The sequence below is a fragment of the Pleurodeles waltl genome, chromosome 8 (genome assembly GCF_031143425.1).
Source record: "Pleurodeles waltl isolate 20211129_DDA chromosome 8, aPleWal1.hap1.20221129, whole genome shotgun sequence".
Lineage (NCBI taxonomy): Eukaryota > Metazoa > Chordata > Amphibia > Caudata > Salamandridae > Pleurodeles > Pleurodeles waltl.
The window spans coordinates 1,523,464,138-1,523,486,575 of record NC_090447.1 but is presented as its reverse complement, the minus strand read 5'-3'; the positions used below and the strand labels follow the sequence as shown (position 1 = coordinate 1,523,486,575).

At 40.9% G+C, this 22,438-nt stretch overlaps 1 pseudogene; it reads right to left on the bottom strand.

Moving 5' to 3' along the window:
* The window catches only part of LOC138248893 (zinc finger protein 850-like), a 200,477-nt pseudogene that overhangs the window by 120,568 nt on the left and 57,471 nt on the right, over positions 1-22,438 (bottom strand).

The following is a 22,438-nucleotide window of genomic DNA, read 5'->3' as shown; positions in this document are numbered from 1 at the left end:
AAATACACAAATTATGAAATATTTTCTTTAATTCACAAACAAAAACTGAAAATTACAATTTTAATGGGAAGGTTGGAGCTTTTCAGAATTTCAGCTTATTTCCAAAAGACAAAGCTATATGCTATGCTATGCTCCACCATTTCCCAATAATACATCCTTTATTTCTGTCAGAGCTTGCTAGTGCTTCAATTGAGGCCACTAATCATCCATATCACTGTTTGAAGTACTTGTGCTATTTCCGTGAGTAAAGTGAAGACTATGAACTTAATTTTTAGCCCCCAGTTTCAAATTCCTTCACAATTACATAGAGTTTTAACATTTTCAATTGAGCTATACATATTTTAGCAGTCCAGGGACGGCTTTAGCGCTGATGGCATTGGTACAGCAATTTTTGTTGACACTCCCACAATCACCTTCTTTTCAATGGATTTCCTTTCTAACAACTTCCAGCGGTGCTCCTCATCTCTTCACAGCCCCTCTCTCACATTTATTGATTTTTTTTATAGCGCTGCTCCTCCCAATATAGGGTGTCAGTGCACTTTGCATCACACACACAAACACATATTATACAAAGACTATGGTTCATACAAGTGTGTAAATCAGTGTGTAGGAAATGAGGGATACAGGGCGTATGAGCTGCATATCTTTTATACAGGTAGGTATTGAACGTTAAGAGTGGTTGGTCTGCAGTAACACAGAATCAGAATATAAAATGTAACACAATGGTTGGGGTTTCTTGCCCTATTAAAAATGATTACTACACTAAGGAACTCTCTTTAGCAACCTTAGAATACAAAAAAAGATTTCTGAAAAAAACACTATCTCTTTAATCCAATGCATTGACGTTTATGTTCAGATGTTTGATGCGGGTTACTGTGCAATATTAGAGGAGTTGCATTTGTGCAAATAATAAAAGGAAAACCATAAACTCACTGGGTTATCTACATAAAATACCGATCTGTGATCTGCATCTTAAACGTTGTGTTTTGCAGAAGGCACCCTCTTTCAGTGTGACGAATCAAAGCTTCCACTAGACAAAACTCAGACCTCTCCATCAAGCACATTAATCACCACAGTTAACGTGACATTTTTATTATCCCTTGATAATTGCAGGTCATGCTAAGCACTCTGCAGAATGTTTCTGCAACCCTGCATGTCATGTTATTTTGAAGTGAAGTGATCCTGAACTTGGGGCCCAGTGATGCACTACAACCCTAAAGCGAATATTATTTAATTTTCCGAACAGCTGCGGACCCCCTGTGTAGGAGTCATGGAGCACCTGGGGTCCGCAGACCACAGGTTGGGAATCGCTGCACTAGGGTTTCAGTCAGTTTGTCACATGCAGGCACCAGTCAGATAGGTTGGTAATTTGTTAGCACATTAGGGTCGAAGGATGAATTTGACAATATTGGATTAACCGTTTTCCACTTTTGGGGTAGACATCCTGAACGTAGGGAGGAATTACACAAGATTGTTGTGAGAAAGTGAATTAATAGTTGAAGTATATGGTCATCCCCTTCAAGTAATAATGTCACTATTGCTTTCTAGCTCCAGTTAGGTCTCAATAATTTGAACCTGAGCTCAACCCTTGGTAGCAGAAGCACAGAACAGACAGGCTTAACTTAAGAGAAATGTGTAAAGGATTTCTCAATAGCAAACACTTAAAAGGTAGAAAACACAACACAATAAAATTCCACACTAATTTATGAAAATAGAAAATGTAGGGAGCCAGAGATATACTTTTTCAAATTTGTGATATTTCTAGTGCCAAAAAACACAATGTGCCAACCATGGGTATCTGGTCGCACTAAATCAGGCCAGAGCCAAAAGTTAAGGCCGACTGATAGATCACAGGTTGGATATAGGTACAAGGTTCATCCCAGGTGGATGGTTTACTTTCTGATCTATCCATTTTTATTAGGAAACGTCCTTGTCAACAAAGTCGTCAGCAGGTCGGGTGCAGGCTGGATCCTAAGAGAGGTTAATAAACGACGGCTGGCTGAAGCATTGGTTCTCGGTGGAAGCCTCATCTCCTGCAGGAAGTTTAAAGCTCTTGACGTCAAAGGTGGGAAAACTCCATGTGGGTAAAATATGAAGTTTGGGCCCAGAAAAGCTTGATGCTGGTGAAGTCCTCTACATTTGGACTTTTCTTGAAGACAGCATTTTTTCAGCAGGGCAAGCCATCAAGTTGAGTCTGACTGGCAGTTCGAAGTCAGAGACTGCGGCTCAGTTGCTGTTTGGTGGTAGCATCTGATTTTTATGAAGAAAAGTTCAGGAAAAGTTTCTAAGTGACCACCATTGCAATTTTTGAGAGAAAAAGAGTACACTCGAACACCAATCAAGAGTCCAGGACCTTTTGAGCACTACTTCGGGTTTAGGATTCAACTTCCCAGTACCACCAGCAGGATCCAGAGCAAATCCAGTTGGAACTGGTCAGCTGGGATCAATACAGATTTGGGCTTTATGTAGCTTTTGTGTTCATAGAGCCAAACTGGAGGCTAGCCAACGATACCTTTGAGTCCACTCTTCTCTCTTGGATATAAGCAGAGAGCAGGTTCAGCCCTTGGGGTTTCTCTCCACAGAATAAACCACAGGTGCAGTCCTTCTCATCTTCCACAGGTCCAAAGGTGTTCTGAAGATCGTACTGGGGGTGCCAGTTTTATTCCCAGTGCCAGCCTGTGGGTGGGGGAAACTACTGGCCACTACATTATCAATGGGATAAAAGTTCCCATAGGTGCATCTACCAACTTTTGCAACACCTCTTGTGGATTTTAATATAAACTATTCCACAGTGCCCCTCTGTCGTTGGAGGTGATATCATCTTCAACCTTTTCTTACGTTCTTGAATTGGTCTGAGATCTGTTGGAGGTGGTCATGGAAGTAAAAACTCAATCTATTTCCTCCTCAGTCACCAGAACGAAGGTAGACCAGATTACCCTGACAACTGGTATGACCTTCTGAATATACCCATTGGGATGGTAGGAAAATGTTCCCACTAAGTTGACAACATAAGCGTAAACACCTTGGGAGCTACAGGGCAATAAACATACAGTTGGGTAAGGGTCCCTCCAGCATGAATTGCTGTGCCAGGGACTATTGTGGCCTTCCGTGTCAGACATGATGCAATGTGAGTCGGCTAGCGTCCTCTGTGATTGAGACCTATAGCTCTGACAATTTGTGAATTCTTCAATGTCTATGTCAGGTATTAGATGACATTTATGGAACCCATTGTGTGTACAAACGTGTGTACCATAAATCCATCTTGTAGGCCAAGGAGAGCAAGCTCAGCAAATGAAATAATAGTCTCTGCTATGTCCATTGCATCCACTAGACACCATGCTCCAGTCCCACTCCACTAACAATCATTACAGTAACTTCATTTGCCACAGCACCTATTTTTGCTTCAACATCAAGTGCATTAACAGCTGCCTCTTTGGAGCAGCCAAAATTCACAAAAGATATCAGTAAAAAGGTGACAGACATAGGTTGGAATAAATACTCATATTTCAGAATTCTAGCAATGTTCCAGAAACCAGGAAACAAATCATGTAAAAAACTAACAGAACTGGGTCCCAGTATCAGAAAAGGACCTTCAGGGGCACAGCAGATCAAGTATTGCAAACTGCTAACATGGAAATGCATGCAACAGGTCCACCTGTGGATCAATCTTTGATTTAAGATTATGAGAGCATAAACCTGCTCCACTCAGATTGTTGCTGGGAGTGGAGCGTCATGACTGTTATCCCTTTTTTCCTGGGCATTCTCTCTCTTCGAGTTACACATGCTAATCTATCAATCGAAGGGGAGCATGTGTGATTAATAGAATGCACATTTAGTTTATGCTATTATGTTTTGCAATGTGATCATCAAGATTGCTTGAATATATTTGTAGTACTTAATCTAAAAGCTGGCTTCTTTTTAAATTATTGTTAAAGAATGGGAATGGCATCACGGCACAGTCTGTTAAATGTTTATTCTGAAAGTTTTCAACAACTACTGAATGACCTTATAAAAGCTAGAAACAGCTTGTGAAGAGAAGAAGCCATCTTCACCCCAGGTGACAGCTGAGCAAGTGGAGCACAATCTCACTCCCCACACTAACTGAAGGCTACTAGGAAAGACAATTGTCGTTCACCGGCTGTGCTTATCACGCACAGTTGTCCTTGTGGGACGATCGTTACCTGAAACACATCTCACTCAAGGCTGGGGTGTATAGCAAATGAGTTCTGCCCATTTAGTCCACTTGGATTTTTTTGCATTTGACTACCCATTTTGTTTGACTTTTTACTACTAGTAAGCCTCAGTACCTAGTCTCACACATGGCAAATTCATGGTAATTGGACTGACCGTGCATACCGCCAGTGTCTACCTTTAAGATAAGTCGCTTCTGTGTAGCTAGAGTAAAAAGCACTTGGCTAGTTACATGTGAAGATGTGCATATGCGTGTGGGCTGGGTGTGTGACACTACCGTCATGAGCAGCCTGGTATATGCACACAGGTAACGTGTCGTAGAAGAGACTCTGCAAGGATTGGTACTGACCTGGCATAGGCCTTTTAATACGAGTAGGCATTCATAATGTAGGTCTATGGTGCTTACTGTAAAATCTGTAGTGCTTTCACTGTGTTATACATATAGGCAAAATCATCCCTTAAAGTACACTTTCACTCCATATAGGCCTACAAAGTACACAAGGTATCAAACTGAGGTAAAACATGCACACCAAGTTTGAAGTTTCAGTTCACAATAACACACATCCACATTTAATAGGACTTCTGGACCTTCTCAGTACCAGTCCGTGATCAGTTTCCAGGCCTTTTCTATATGCCGTCCCCGAACTGGGGCAAATTAATAACAGCAGAGGGAAGAAAGGCCTCTCCAGCGACTGACCCAGATCCTGGGAAAGGAAGAGGTGGAGAGGAAATCTGCAGATGATAATTAACTTGTCACTGTGCACAGACTGACAAGAACAGAGGGGAGGGCCAGATCTCTGGAGTCAAGACAGGAGGGGTTTGCCTTTGATGTTTTGGTGGGAAGGAACCAGGCAGTGATGGCAACTAAAGGCAGAGCTGAGGCACTCACAGGAGTTCTTATCAGAGAATTTTTAAAGTCACCAATTTGGGTTGTCCCACAATGATGTGCAGGACGGTTGGGACAGGGATGGAGGGATGATGTGGCTTCATGGGATTGGCCAGGGTTGACTGGCCCTTAAAACTTTCCACTGCCACCTAGAAACTCCTGCAGAAGGGAAAGACAGTTGTGAAGACCATGGGAGGCAACAAGGGTAGAAAGGATGCCAAGCTAAAGAGAAGCCACCTATTGCCCTGCAAAGATGGACTAGGAACTTTGACTCCCGCTGACCTGCAGGACCAGGATGGGTCTCTCCAGACACAGTGCCGCTGGCCCCTTGATACTCCATGAGGACCAGTTGGGGAAAGGCCCTAGACTCTACTACCCCACACAAATGCCCTGCAAGACAGCCAGGAGGCTCTTGTGGCTGGGGCATGCAGGCAAGAGGGTGTTCTGCTGGCTGTGGAAGCGCTGCACAAGATGCGTCCTCCAAGAGGTGATGAGCACAAGGAGCCAAGCAAAAGAGAAGGCTGGTGCAGGGAGACAGAAACCTTAGCTCCTCACGAAAAGCGCACATTTAGAGGCCAGGACGACTGAAAAGGTTGCTCTTGATAGTTCAGTTCATGACCAGGAGCAAAACAAAATCCTGGTCGAGTAAATTGGTCCTACAGGGCAGAGTACAGCTCGGTCCACCAGTTGCCGAGTAGAGTGAAGTACATGGAGCTTTGCTGCCATTCAAGAAATTACCACTGGGGTGGGCCAGGGCCCGGGGGTTGACACAGCTTTATATATAAAATATTTGGGTAAGGCAGCATGTGTAGGCCCCCCGCAGGCCGACATAGGGCCTCAAGGTCCCCATCCCCCAGGACCCAGCACAGCATCTTGGGGACTCCATCACTCAGGACATACAAGGAGAAGCGATCCAGAGGCCAGCTGAGTTGCCGCCCCCCATGCCCATGTCTGAGGAGGTCAGGTCCAACATTCTCACACTACTTTCCTCACGCTCTTCGTGGGCCGGGGATGTTGAAAAGCTTCTTCTGTGGGTCGGAGCCAAGAAGAGAATGGTCCAGCCCAGTGGGGGCAGACAGACGCTTTGCCGGCTCCTGCGTGGTGCCAGGAGAGAGATGATGTGTGCAAAGGGCCAGCTAGGCAGCGGGGCCTTGAGACTCTCCCCACAGCGCCCATCGAACCCAGGACAGTTGTGGGTGTCCCAGGTGGGGGTGGGATGCCCAGTGAAAAATACAAAAAGAAAAACAGACATGCAACACAAGGCCACATAGACAAAAAACAAAGCTGCTCGTATAATATTTATGGATTTGGGTCTGGGCCACCCAATAAAGCCCCCAAAGGGATATTGTGCATATTTTTGTTTTCTTGTGGTACCCCCGGAAACACAGAGGCATAACAAATGTGTGCCTGGTGTGTCTGGGGACTGCAAGGAACACAGCAACCCCCAGGAGATGTTTACAAAAACTTGCCGTAAGTCACCCAGGGAGCTAAAGGCATGAACCTGGGAGAGGTTTAATTTGGATCTAAAGTGCTATGAGCCAGAGCTGTATGCTTGAGCTTGAAAGTGCAGGGACCCCTTGAAGCTGGCCCTGCAATTGCATTTTGTGCTCTGCAGAATGTGAAGAATGACTCAGACTCAAATGTGGTTGTCAATTAAAATGCTTTATTGAAAATATTGTCATTGAAGAGATAACGTTTACCATTATAATGAATGCTTATTATTTAAAGTACAGTTTCCACTGATTTAAATGCTGGTGTCCCTGTGATGGTGACATGTGGCTGATTCTTTTAATGCGGTGACATGATGAGAGCTCTGGTTGCACAACAGTTCTTTGAGATCACTATAGACCACCTCCTTCCTTGATCATAGAGAACCTGGAACTGGAGCAACAAGTGGGTCAGTGGCTCCCACGTTTATACAGTCAAAGAAGATAGGGGATGTGGTTCCACTGTCTGCACTTCAAGAAACCATTTAGTGTGGTTCTAACCCTGACACAGCCTTAGCATAGAGCGATGCTCTTCACAGGAAAGTAGTCTCCAGCATGGAACACTCATAATAGAGGTATAAAGAGGAATGAGCTTTCTGTGCCCGGATGTTATCAGTCTCAGTGAAAAGTGATCCAGGGAAAGTAAAAAGGCTGGCCTCACATAAGGGGCCCTTTTCACCTAGAACAACAGAGTCTGCAGTCCCATTCTTCATCTCCACCATCTACCAAATGACAGTGCTCCAAGAAGACTAATCAGCAGGTCCCCCCAGTGAAGAAGAATAAAAAAAAAAACACCTTGTGTCCTCGCTTGCTACTCCAGCGTCTAGGTATCCTCCCCTCAGCTTCAGGGATGTCAGCAATATATGTTCAATGTCTTGGAAAGCAAACTCACTTTCATTGCATTCATTGTGTGCCCAAGGCCAGGCCAGGGGCATTCATAGTGGATCCCAGGATCCCACACACCTATATTACTGGGGCTTACTCAGAAATTAAATACATGTACCGAAGAGGCCACACTTACAAACATGCACAACATACACTTAGTATGTTAATGCTTAAATCTGTACTATACACAAATGCACCAGTAGGCCTCTAGTCCAGTGACACAGATAAAGAGGTTGGGTCACAACCACTGAATAGCAAAACTGCCACCCCAGCTCTATAGTCTAGACAAATGACAGTAGTCCACTGCCAGTGAAATGAGATGCTTAGAGGGAGTACCCATCCAGGTCACAGGACAGCTCCAGGGCATTTTTCATGTCAAGGGGTAGGTGTAGTCCTCTGCACACTCTAGATGAGAGTGAAACCACTGCTAAAATAAAAAAACAGATCGCAAATAATATCACTTGGGGACATAGGGAATGGGACACATCTGTACACCCTGCAAGGGACATTCCCATCCCAATCATCCCCTAAGACTTTCCTAGAAAAACAAAGAGCATGCTAGCCTGGAAGAGTTCTTCTTTAAAAACAAATTGACATCAACCCTGAGCACCATTTCGGCAAACTCATCATCAACACCAACTTTCAACTCGACAATAGCTCAATTTGTAATCATTTTTGTACAACTATACCAACTCAAACACCTGGCGGTAATAGTAATACCATGGAGCCTACAGAGTGATCATACTCTGCTAAGTTTGAATTTTCTGCTTGACATAAAACACATAGCTTGTGTACCATATCCCAATGCAGAATTGGAACTTGTGAATCAAAACGAGGATATGTTATGGAATGGTTCACATAGAGCATCTGTCATTCTTCATGTCTCAATATCTTCAAATCGATCGAGCAACAGTGGAGGCGTTTGTGCGGAGTAAAACACCTGTTCAGATCTGGCATATTTTATTAGAACCTAGGAGGAACCTATAGGAAAAGTTGTGCCATGGCTATCACGTCACATTTCCGCCAACAATCTTAAAAAGGAAAAACGGAAAATCAACACTGATTGATGATGATGACGAGGCCAAAAAAACAACATCGGAGCTCCATCATACCTTAATGCAAAATTATATTACAACCATCAATAACATTACAACAGGGTACAAAAAGCTAATTCAAACTAATAAAAAATCAATGTGAAAAGCAGCAATGGTATCTCTTTATCGAGGAAGCAGTTGTAAGCAATCCTAGGTCACTCTGGTTACTGGTTGCAAATGGACAGGGAATGAGCAAGATAATATGAGCTCAACTATAGCAGCTTAGAAATGGGCAGCATATTGTCAAACATATATCTACAATGCTAGCCATGGCCATAGTACAGACACTGAACATCAAAGACCTGAGGACCCACATTCAATCATCCTGGCAGGCCAGTTTACACCCAATAAAGTACAGTATGCTTTCCAGAGATGTGGCAAACAACCTTGGTCATACCTCTAAAAAAAAAAAGGCGAGATCTCAGAACCAAGCTCATACATAACAATAAGTTTAATTGATGTAGATGAAAAATTAAGCACAAACATTTGGGATTAAGTAAATTAATTGACAGAAGAAAACCCGTTTTAAACCTAATGGAACGACTAAAGGAATTATACCAGTTGCAATGAGCCACAATAATACAGAACCAAAAAGCCTAGAAACAGGTTTTAAGATTGATATCAACTGATCAGCATTACATCGACTAAAGAGGAGTGTGTGGAATAAAACGCTTGACTTCCTCCAATCAACATCTATTGCTGCATTAGAAAAAGATCAAGGCAACGCATCAACCGAAGAGACCCAAATGCACACCTCTTCTATGCCATTAAAAGGCAGTATAGTAAATGAAGCCACTATTATGGTACACAGTAGCACTCTCCCCATCAGAAAAGCATCTGATGACGGGACACCTTATTATGTAATTGGCATGTGCATGTACGCATACTGCTCAGAATCCAGAATTCCCTTCATGTTACTATGTGGAATTTGACATGCTGTGCAATATGGCTGCCAAGAAAAAACTTTTGTGAGGAACATTAAACCACCAATGCTGTAAAGTTTGTTTAAGGTATCAGAGAAGTCAGCTTTCAAACAAGCCATTTCCTGGCCAAGCCTTGCCATCTCCTCAGAGAAAATCTGAAAGCCAAAAAACTTTGTTTAAAGCCTTAAAACAACAACATGGTTCATCCTCTTCATGTACGCATCCTTTAACCATGCACATCACTTGGGTGACTCAAACTAAGATTGGTGAACTATACAAAATGTGACCTGTAGCAGTGCTCAAACACAAGACACACTAATACTTGTATGATCTATCCAATTTAAGAACCTCTTTTTTTGTGCAGAAGTCTATACATTCAGAAAAAAACTCTCTATATGCGTCCTTTCTTGTGCACATCATCTTTGAGTGAACAAACCAAAATAGAGCTTACTAACCTAACCTGCAGTACATATGGAAGGACACACAATGATTATGCACATCCTATAAACATGATTTAGATAATATGCACCCTTTACTTTGTAGAACACCATCAAGACATCTTAGAGAGTAAATGATTTCATATTTGCTCAGTTACTAGATTTTTGTTTCATGAAATACCAAGGGTCGAAAATGTAACTATATAAAATAAACAGTGGACCCTAATTTTGGAGAATACTGTAATAAAAAAAGCAACATTGGAACATTGGAATGTTAAGCACTCCAATGGACACAATGGAGTGCTCCTGGCTTCTAATGGCTGGTATGAGCCCCGAGGACACAACATTCCATTGTTTGCAGCTCACAGCAACAGCTGTGAACAAAGGTCTCACGGATCCCCAGGGATATCAATCCCACTGTGCTCCGTGACGGCTGTGTTTTACAAATTAGAACATTCTGCCCTGATGGGGCGGAATGTTCTAATAGCTTTATAGCTTGCTGTATCTGGGCTATACCTGCAATTAAAGGCGCGCTCTATTGTTAAAGGCCCGAGCCAAGCTGGAGGTGGCCTTTAATGGCCGGTATAGCCCGCTTTGGCGGACTGTAAAGCTATATAAAATCCTACTTGATCATGAAAAATTCCTATTTAAGAATTCATGTGTGATGCTTGTTGAAACATTACACTTACGTAGGTGTGTGAAATGTATTCACGTCTGAGCTGAATCGTGGTGTAAAGGATTGCTGTGTGAATCGGGCATGCTTGAATAGGCTAATTGGGAGATGGATTGTGCGCTGCTGAGTGTTCTAAGTGTGTGAGTATTCCATCAGGTGAATTAAGAGAAGGGCTAATTTGTATTAAACTCTAGCTCCTTTTAGGTTTTTTTGTATATGTGGAACATTGTACCTGTACTTGTAGACAGTTTAATAAACTTACTGATACAACCTTGTTGTACATGTGGATCATGAATCCTACAGTCCTCCTTGTTAAGTGCTGACCTTTGTGTGCTTTGTGTGAGAAGAGCCTCTTCAAACACTTAAAAGCAGAGTGCGCTTGACAGATAAGCCTCTTCCATGCATTCCTGCTCACTGATCTATGGGAACAAAGGTATTCATCATGATGGTGTTTTAATAATACAGTTTTGTGGAAAAAGAAAATTACATGTTAACTGTATTTTTCATGGACAGGGTGCTTTAAAAAGGGATTGTTAAATGGGAACTCGTCAAACAGGTTTTCATCAGACATACAGTCCCTTTAGCAGTGTTCACTTACCCCTTGTATGCAAAAATGCAATTAACTCACCTTCCTACTCACCCAAGTACTTGTAAAGTCATTATAAGTCTGAGTGAGTCCAGCTACTCAGATTAAAGGTGTTTTGCTTTCCAACCTACTTAAAGCAGTTTTTAAACATCTTACCTTAGTCATTTGGGAGGTGGAAATAAAGGGGAGCATTTGCCATGCACGTTTCTGTTTTTTTCAGTGTCACGATGGACATTTTGCAGACCCTTTATCAATGAACAAAACTTCCCCTTTATAAGGCAAAGAATGAACGTGTATGGCAAAGGCTGCTGCTTGACCTGGATAATTCCATTCCCGTGGTTTGAGAGGTGTGCTCCGGATCAATGGACCCATCTGCAAGCTTCTTGAGATCCTCCGCTGGACCCAGCTACACATAGAGCAGGGGAGCTGCTTGTGTCCCCAGCATGAGACATCTGCCAGTTGAGATCTTCAGGACTGTGTGTTGAGTGTGCTAGAGCTCCAGGGGCTAGTGTGAGGGGAAGCCTAGAGGGCAAAGAGCAGATTAGACCATCGCTGGCAGCTGAAACACACAGATAACAATGAGCTCAGCACATGAAAGGAGGGGTGTATATGATTAGTTTCACTCAAAAATGGAGGCTGACAATGGTGTATGGCAGCTGTGAGAAAATCCTCCCTTCATGGTTGATTCTGTCAGTAGGGAAGCTGGAGGAAATCCAAGTATAAATACACCTAAAATGATTTTAAAATAAATGGTCCTCAGTTCTGTTCAATAATGACACGGCCAGATTAGCCACTGTTTGAGGAAAGATTCATCCTAGTTATAACCACTTTAGAAAATGTGCCAAATCTAGGTCAGAAAGCAGGAACACCAAAATGTAATCCTACTTGAATCTTGTTTGAATGTGTATTCTCTTAAGTTTCTCAATGTGTTCTCAATACAAATGTCACCAACGTCTTGTGTATAATAACATTTTATTCTTTTGAAGAACTATTGGTGTCCATGCTCCTTTCAGGGGCAACTGAAATGCATGTTTATAAAGCAGCAGAACACAATGTTCCTTCACGTATATCAGTTACATCTGATCATGATATCATTATCACATCCTCCTACCCATTAAATAACCATGCAACAAATCTGTAGTTTTCAGTATCTTTTTAGCCTCTTCTCTTTAAACTAGGACCTACACTCCGCTTCCAAGGCGAAGGCATGTACTAAGTACAAACTATACAGGACAAGGATCTTGTTATACAGAGGCATCTGAGGCTGCTTTAAGTATTACTGACAACTCCCCCACACTCCTTGAGATGGGCTCTTCGATTTTATTACATTAACTACATCTAAAGGCAACACAAACAAATATTTAGGGGAGAGCTGGTCTTTTTGCAATTTTGTAAATGACAGATCTTGAGTGAAACTATTGTCAAAATGGAGTGGTGCAATAAACAGCAACAAGCACACTCAGGAGGGGTGAATGGAAGGAATCACTCATTTTAAAAACATTTCCAGGAACAGATCTGTCCCATTGTCTCAGATTTCTTTGTCCCAGCTATCTTTGCTCACTGTGTGCCTACGGCCCTGAAGTGGCCAGGCAAACGAGAGACTGCAAAGAAATTGACTGGTTTTCAGATCCAATTAAAAGTTTCTGTTAATCAAATAATGCCTCCAAAATTGATTTATGCTCACAAATATGCATATAGCACCTTGAAGTAAAAAGCTCAACTTCAAGCATTCTTAAAATACAGAGGTGTATTTTATGTTATATATTTGATTTTGCTCGACTGCAGAATGTGGTGGTAAATCAGCAGTTTAGAAATAATTGTAATTTCTTTTAGCTTGTGATCCCAGTGTTTCGGCCGTACTGTAATCTAGTATATGGGGCGATAATGGAATCTGGTAAAGTGGCCACCATCTGCTGTATCCTTCCGGTACTGCAGATTCTGCATCTTTCGGGTTGTTCAGTTTTTCTCTACACATTTGGTAAATCATGTAGTAGAATGTTAACTAAATTATTATATGTATTTATAAAGCACATGTATCACCAAAAAAGTATAATAGCACTGGGAGCCCTAAATACCAGGGGGAAAGTCCGGCTGCACCGACTGTCCAAGAAAGGGCACAGGAAATTACTGAGGAAATAGCCAGGTTTTCAAGGCTTCCCTGAAGCGTAAATGGTTTGTTGAGAGTCTGAGGGCGGCAGGAAACTGATTCTATAGTTGGGCTGCTTTCACTGAAAATGCCGTCCTTACTGTCTGTTTTTCTTGAAATTCGTTATGCAACTAAGGTTGGATTAGGAGGATCTAAGATATCTCCTAGGTGAGTATTTTTTAAACCGGTTTTGCAATGGAATAGGTCCAGTACCTTGAAGAGTTTTAAAAACAATACATAAGGACTTAAAGAATATCCTCTGTTTGACTGGTAGCCAATGCAGTTCCTTCAAGGCATCCGGGCCGGTTTAAAGCCAGTTTGGCCGCCACAGCTTGAACACCATATAATCCGCCTATTAGGAAGTCTGGGGCACCTAAGAGGAGATAATTGCAATAGTCAAACCTACTCAAGATCACTCTGTGCACAATCAGTGTTTTAGCATGAGAAGGCAGCATGTGTAGATGTTTTTGCAGGCCTCAGTTTGTTGTCAACAATCACTCCCAGATAGCGAACAAGGGTAGATGAAAGACGCTCATCCTTTACTGGTAATGGGCAGAACTTTGTATGGTATGTTATGAGTAACCCATGATTTCTGGGTTTCATTTTGTCTTTTTATGACCACATATAACTGTTTATGCCTCTACTTTAATCAGTATGAGGTTTCTGAACTACCTCGTACTTTTCACTATATGTTAAGTTCCACCCAATTGTCTAGTTTCCTTCTGCTTGCTCTGTTGCTTAAATGGTTATTCAGCTTTTCTGCGTGTATTCCTGATTCATGTACTCAGTGTCTTCTGTAACAGTTTTCAAATGTAACTTGGATGGCCACATGCAATGATGAAATCAGCAATTAGTTTTATCTCCACACGCTGTACAGTATTTTGAACATTTAAGTCACTGCTGTTGCAAGTACCTCTGTAGATGAAGGATAGTTTCCTGTAGCCTTGCACTGTTCCTCAATGCCCAAGCCTCCATCTACTCTGCATCAGGTATAATTTTTCAATTGAATTCTTGTTAAAATGCAAAATATTTAGAGGATTTTCTGATTTCCCTAGTAGGGACTGTCTAATGCCATAAGAGAGGACTTTTTTACTTGAAGGTCTTGGCACATTCAGAACATGCATGCGGTTGCACACTAGTATGAGATCTCTTGTGTATTATTAGTGACATCTTTATAAAAATATATTTTGCGACATTCAGAATTTTTACATGATTTCAGTCTACGGTGACTGTCATATGATCACCCTATGTAGTGAAAGACATTTCACATGAAGGGCCAGATTACAAGTTGCTTGTAATGCAAACCCCTGTTTACGAATTAGTCCGAATTACAAGTTTGAAAGTATTTAATGCATCCGATATTTATCGGATGCATTGAATAACTCAACCTTTGTTAACTTTCAGCAGGTCAAACCTACCGAAACTTAACATGGGGAAACGTACTGTATTTACGATATAATGCAGATTTTGGTGCGTTAAACACCAAAATCCGCCCGCCTGGTATTCCCCATAAACTTGAAAAGGTGTTATTTATTACACTTGATAAATAACGTACCCTGTGGTATAATTATTTGTAAAGGGAGATAAATAACGCAGCAACCCGTAATCAGGCCCTTAGTACAATCCTATGATTTCTTTCCTTTATCTCTTCTCAGATGGAGTGACACATGATCCTTTTCCTCGAAAGCGTTGTCACATTAAGTAAACGTACAGGATTTCTCTGTTGAAAATTCTCTCATTTGTTACTGGATCCTCACATGTAATCAAGGTGTGTGGCTTCTCAGGTGATGCAACAGATTACCTTTTTGTCTGAAAGCTTTAGAACATTCATAATTTTTATATGGTTTCTAACCACTGTGAACTCTCTGATGTATTATGAGCGACGCCTTTGTACTGAAAGCCTTCTCACATTCAGAACATTTATATGGCTTCTCACCACTGTAAACTCTCTGGTGTATTATGAGCGGCGCCTTTGTACTGAAAGCCTTCTCACATTCAGAACATTTATATGGTTTCTCACCACTGTGAACTCTCTGATGTATTATGAGCGGCGCCTTTGTACTGAAAGCCTTCTCACATTCAGAACATTTACATGGTTTCTCACCGGTGTGAGTTATCTGGTGACTGCATAGTTCACTTATTCCCTTAAAAGCTTTTGACATTCCGAACATTTATATGGTTTCTCGCCAGTGTGATTTCTTCGATGTATTATTAGCGGTCTCTTTCCAGTGAAACACTTGTCACACGCATAACATTTATATGGTGTCTCACCGGTGTGATTTCTTTGATGTATTATTAGCTGGCTCTTTGTGATGAAACACTTGTCACATTCAGAACATTTATATGGTCTCTCACCGGTGTGAGTTCTCTGGTGTATGGATAAATCACCTCTTCCGTTAAAAGCTTTTTGACACTCAGAACATTTATATGGTGTCTCGCCGGTGTGACTCCTTTGATGTATTATTAGTTGGCCCTTTCCAGTGAAACACTTGTCACACTCAGAACATTTTTACGGTTTCTCGCCAGTGTGTGTCCGCTGATGTCTCATCAGATTTGTTTTTTGACGGAAAGCCTTATTACATTTAGAACATTTATATGGTTTCTCGCCAGTGTGTGATCTCTGATGTGTTATCAGATGTGTTTTTTGACGGAAAGCCTTATTACATTCAGAACATCTATATGGTTTTTCCCCCGGTGTGAATTCTCTCATGTGATGATAAATCTCTCTTTCGCTTGAAAGTCTTGTCACATTCAGAACATTTATATGGTTTCTTACCAGTGTGATTTCTTTGATGTATTATTAGTTGGCCCTTTCCAGTGAAACACTTGTCACACTCAGAACATTTGTATGGTTTCTCGCCAGTGTGTGTCCACTGATGCCTCATCAGATTTGTTTTTTGACGGAAAGCCTTATTACATTCAGAACATTTATATGGTTTCTCCCCAGTGTGTATTCTCTCATGTGATGATAACTCACTCTTTCCCTGGAAAGTCTTGTCACATTCAGAACATTTATATGGTTTCTCACCGGTGTGAGTTCTCTGGTGACTGGATAGTCCACTTAATCCCTTAAAAGCTTTTTGACATTCAGAACATTTGTATGGTTTCTCGCCGGTGTGATTTCTTTGATGTATTATTAGGTGGCTCTTTGTGTTAAAACAGTTATCACACTCAAAACATTTATGTGGTTTCTCGCCAGCGTGTGTTCTCTGATGTGTTATCAGAACTGAATTTTGACGGAAAGCCTTATTACATTCAGAACATCTATATGGTTTTTCCCCAGTGTGAATGCTCTCATGTGATGATAACTCACTCTTTCGCTTGAAAGTCTTGTCACATTCAGAACATTTATATGGTCTGTCACCGGTGTGAGTTCTCTGGTGACTGGATAGACCCCCTCTTCTGTTAAAAGCTTTTTGACATTCAGAACATTTATATGGTTTCTCGCCAGTGTGATTTCTTTGATGTATTACTAGCTGGCTCTTTCCAGTGAAACACTTGTCACACTCAGAACATTTATATGGTGTCTCGTCGGTGTGATTTCTTTGATGTATTATTAGCTGGCCCTTTCTGATGAAACACTTATCACACTCAAAACATTTATGTGGTTTCTCGCCAGCGTGTGTTCTCTGATGTCTTATCAGAACTGAATTTCGACAAAAAGCCTTATTACATTCAGAACATCTATATGGTTTTTCCCCAGTGTGAATGCTCTCATGTGATGATAACTCACTCTTTCGCTTGAAAGTCTTGTCACATTCAGAACATTTATATGGTCTGTCACCGGTGTGAGTTCTCTGGTGGCTGGATAGATCACCTTTTCTGTTAAAAGCTTTTTGACATTCAGAACATTTATATGGTGTCTCGCCGGTGTGATTTCTTTGATGTATTATTAGCTGGCTCTTTGTGATAAAACACTTGTCACATTCAGAACATTTATATGGTCTCTCACCGGTGTGAGTTCTCTGGTGTATGGATAAATCACCTCTTCTGTTAAAAGCTTTTTGACATTCAGAACATTTATATGGTGTCTCACCGGTGTGATTTCTTTGATGTATTATCAGCTGGCTCTTTCCAATAAAACACTGGTCGCACTCAGAACATTTGTACGGTTTCTCGCCAGTGTGTGATCTCTGATGTGTTATCAGATTTGTTTTTTGACGGTAAGTCTTATTACATTCAGAACATCTATATGGTTTTTCCCCAGTGTGAATTCTCTCATGTGATGATAACGCACTCTTTTCGTTGAAAGTCTTGTCACATTCAGAACATTTGTAAGGTTTCTTGCCGGTGTGATTTCTTTGATGTATTATTAGGCGGCTCTTTGTGATGAAACACTTATCACACTCAGAACATTTATGTGGTTTCTCGCCAGCGTGTGTTCTCTGATGTTTTATCAGAACTGAATTTTGACGGTAAGCCTTATTACATTCAGAACATCGATACGGTTTTTCCCCAGTGTGAATTCTCTCATGTGATGATAAATCCCACTTTTTCTTGAAAGTCTTGTCACATTCAGAACATTTATATGGTGTCTCACCGGTGTGATTTCTTTGATGTATTATTAGCTGGCTCTTTCCAATGAAACACTTGTCACACTCAGAACATTTGTAGGGTTTCTCGCCAGTGTGTGATCTCTGATGTCTCATCAGATTTGTTTTTTGACGGAAAGGCTTATTACATTCAGAACATCTATATGGTTTTTCCCCAGTGTGAATTTTCTCATGTGATGATAAATGTCTCTTTTCCTTGAAAGTCTTGTCACACTCAGAACATTTGTAGGGTTTCTCTCTTGTGTGATTTCTGTGATGAAGTACTAGGTCACCCTTTTGATTGAAAGTCTTGTCACATTCAGAACATTCACATGGTTTGTTACCAGTATTAGTTTGTTGATGTATAATCAGCAGTCCCTTTGGAATGAACGTCTGGTCATACCCAGTGCATGTATATGGTCTTGGTTCAGCATAGCCAGACTTTTGTCCAATGAGCAAACCATTTGTGATAAAACCTTTACATTTGAGGAATTGAAATGTTTCTTCTTCCGTATGGTTTTGTTTGCCTACCATCAAATGGCTTTTTCTAATAAAAGGCTTGGTAAACATTGTAGATTTGTTGTGTCTTAATATGTATAGATGTCCTTGATTTTTTGCCATATGTGTATTTATATAGAAATCTGTCACATTTAGGGCATTTGTGCACAGCCTCCATTATGCATACACTAAGTTTAAATTATTACATTCTTGTAAAAAAATTGCAGAGATACTGAGTAAACGCATGTAGCTTCTCCTGTGTCTGTCCAGCTTAGTAATTTCATGTTAGCTAAATTTTACTTACACATATAAATGAAAAATAACTTCTCTACATTGTAAATTCTTAGCACTAGTATTAGAACTGCAAAGTTGTGAACTTCACTGAAGTGCACAAGTGTATTTAACTTCACAAATTAGGTAAATCCTTTCTACTGATTGTCCCACTGTGTATAGGTGCTCAGCTAAGTTAATAGCTTGGAGGTATCACTTCTCCATTCTAGCTGTCTCCTATTTCCTTTCTCATCAGTATAAAGTCAATATTACAGCATCAGTTGGCATTTTTAAAGCACATTTAGTGCTCAGTTATGATCTCTTTCTTTATGGCACATGTGATTTATTATAAGAAAGCCATTTCTCATATCCTGTACTCTTCTCATATTCAGAGTTTATTTACATGGCAACGCTCTGTGCTAGCCTCTACTGAGGGGATATTCTGATGTATTGTTAGAGTTGGCTTTTATGCAGAAGACTGTAATAAGTAGATTGTTCTGTGGCTAGTGTCCAGTGAATACATTTTCTGTTGTTATCCTGGTTACTTTAGCCTGGGAAGATTTATTACATTCTAAACATTTGTGTGGCCTTTCTCCTCTGTAGGTCACTTCATTAGAGTTCCTTGGACTGTTAATATGTTGTCATATTCATGGGATATTCCTTACTCCTTTGTTATGATGTAATATGTCACATTCATCAGACACACATCATTCCATTGGTGTCTGCTATCAATTCTGCACAGAAAAAAAGTGGTTTGTGCAAACAGCGCACATCAGTAACAATTATAGAGCTTCTTTAGTGGAGTAAAGTTTCCGACAACTGTTTCGTACTTTACAGAGGGTTAATGTCTCAAAAGTTGAATTTCAATTCTTGGTGTGAGCGATATTCCTTTGACCATTGCTTGTATTCAGAATTTCTTTCACTTACGGGACAACAAAAAAAAGCATTAGCATTTTATAAGCCAAAAAATACAAATATCAGCATTAAAAAAACAATCAATTTGTTTGTTTTGCTATATGGAAATGAAGTAACAACAGCCAGGAACGCAACTGTAAGTGATAGTCACCGCGCATTAGCTTAGAAATAATATAAACATAATCTAGTGACCACGGTATTTTATTCATATATGAACAAAAACATTTGCAACCTTGTAATGAGGTCCAGAGCACACTGCTGATCAGCCACTACCAATGTTCACAACAAAAATTATAATGGACACTGAGATTTCTGTAATCCAATTACCAAGCACACATCAAGAAACAGGTCAAATTGGTTAACATGACTCTACTGACAACATGGATTACAACAAAAAAACTGGATGTGCAATACAATGATTACAGCATGAACTGACACTGACATAAATACATCTATCATTAAATGGTGACATCCACAGCATGTATTGGGATAAGTAAGAATGCTTCTATGACATTTATTTATTCAGTTATTTGAGGAGCACAGTAATACCAATTATAGTTTTCTGGTACTAAGGGAGAGGAAGCTGCAGCCAGGGGTTAATGTTTTATTGAACAAATTGCCAAGGTTTTAGAAGCTTTGTACAAACAAGGTTATCAGGCATCAATCAGAAATATAAAAAAGAAGAGAATTCCAGAGTTTGGCAACAGTGACTGAAAGGCACACTGACTTTTCGGGGATTGGCAATGGGAAGGCCGAAGACTCGCAAAAAAATGTTTGATCGATTGGCTTTGCCAGTGCTTGTTTATTTTCATGCTTCCCATATTCTTGTTCAAAACGATACCACTGATTTTCAATTAGGAATATTTTTTGGAAATACTAGCATGCGTCAACACATTTTACTAAATGACGCTTCAAAGAAATAGCACCTAAAATTTCATAGTAGCGAAAAGGTTTTTTTCCTACTTGCATTTTTTCTGAACACTTTATTTTGAAAGCAAAGAATCCTCACTCTTGCTTACAAGCTTCTGCAAGCATGTGCATCTAGTCAGAGAGCATTCTGGGAGCATTATAGTTAGCCTAATATTGTTGAACGTTTGTGTGTACACTTTTTTGTTTTTCTGGACCTTAAAACGTTTATTTACAGCGCTCACCCCAATAATGAAGGCTTTTAATCAATTAACCATAAATACAAGTTCGAACAGCATTAACATATGGACACACATATTACCTCAACTGCAGACAGGTCCCTTCTCTCTAAACTGTTAGCCAAAGGGTTTGTGCTGCAGGGGGTTGTGCCTACTTGTCCCAAGCACAAAATAAACATGAAAACTTGTTGCCCTTGACCCCATACAATATGTCCAGACACCCACAGGAATTCCACATACCTGCACCTAGTCAAAAGGGCCACCAAAAAACATATCCCGGCAATTCCTCTGGTATTAAACACCTAAAAAGACTTTGACCGAGAAGACAAGACATTTCTCTTCTTCAATCTCTGTAAATTTGGCATGAGCAAACGTTTCATAGCCACAGTCCAGACGAACTATGCAAATCCACTATCACAGGTGATGGTCAACGGGGTAGACTCACAATTCTTAAAGCAAGAATGTGGCACAGGTCACGGGTGTCCGCTTTCACCACTCTCTTTTGCGCTCTCATTTTCTTTGAATATAGAACCCCTCACAGCCAAAATCAGGGCCAGGGCTACCCCCACGATCTGAGGGATTTCCTTTGGCTCTGTAGATCCCAAAATATGCTACTTGCAGATGACGTATTACTCTTTCTCACCTCCCCTTCAACATCCTTAACAGCTCTACAGCAGGAATTAGCTTGCTACAAAACAGTGGCAGGTTATTGCATTCATATCTACCAATGTTTTGTTGTACGCATGACCCTGCCCAGGCCAGAGATGGAAGCATTGGTGGGCTCTACTCCCTTCCAGTGGCCAAGAAAGATTTAGTATATTTAGGGATTAAAATAACTCCCAAGGTTTTGAACCTTTACCATGCCAAGTAGCACACCCTATTCTCTCTGTGATATGTGGGGTTCGAATCCGGCCAATCATTGTATTTGGATTTTAATTATGAAGAAAAAAACAATTTTGACTTCTCTTTTTAGGCCTATCTGCCCCCAAGGTGGGCAGAAGCCACCAAGACACCAGGTTGTTTTTTTCCCTTTTGTTTTTTTGTGTGTGGGGGGTGGGGGATGCCTTCTTTGGCAAGGATCGCCCCCCCAAAGGGGACAAAGCACTGTTGGGCAGCTCTGCTCCCAAGGGGAGCAGATCAGCCTAGTTTTTTTTTTAGGCCCATCTGCCCCGAGGGGTGCCAGAGACCACTAGACACCAGGGAAAATTTCTAAATGTTTGGTGGCAGGGTGTTGGTCAACTGGCGAAGTGTTTGCAATTGGGATTATAACAGTTTATTTCCCATTTCTGTTCTAGTTAAAAGCTTTTGCTTCCTTTGCTGTGGCTCCTTGATGTTTTGGCAGTGGTTGACCTGCGGTTTGCATAGTTGCATGTATTAGGTAAGTAAAAACAATTTACTCCAAATGACTATTGTTGCCATGCATAAATGACATTTTGTAAGTGGTGTACTAAATGCAGGATTGTGTGTGAAATTGTCTTTAGATTAGTGCACAATATTTGTGTTGTCTTATGTGTATTTCCTTTTCTTTTTTCTTTTTAGTGGGATATCATTGGTGATGGCTGTGCAGAGTAGTTGCTGGTGAGTCTAGCTTTTTCAGGCAATTGAGTGGTATAGTTTTTGAGTACATAACTCTTTGTGATAAAGCCACACTTTGTTTATTACTTATCTTACACAGTGCTAGTTGTTGGTGGTGCATTTGTCCAGTTACTTTTCATAGGAAGGATCATGGCTAGCCGTAGGATGACCGCTCAGCAGGTTGTTGGTGTGCTT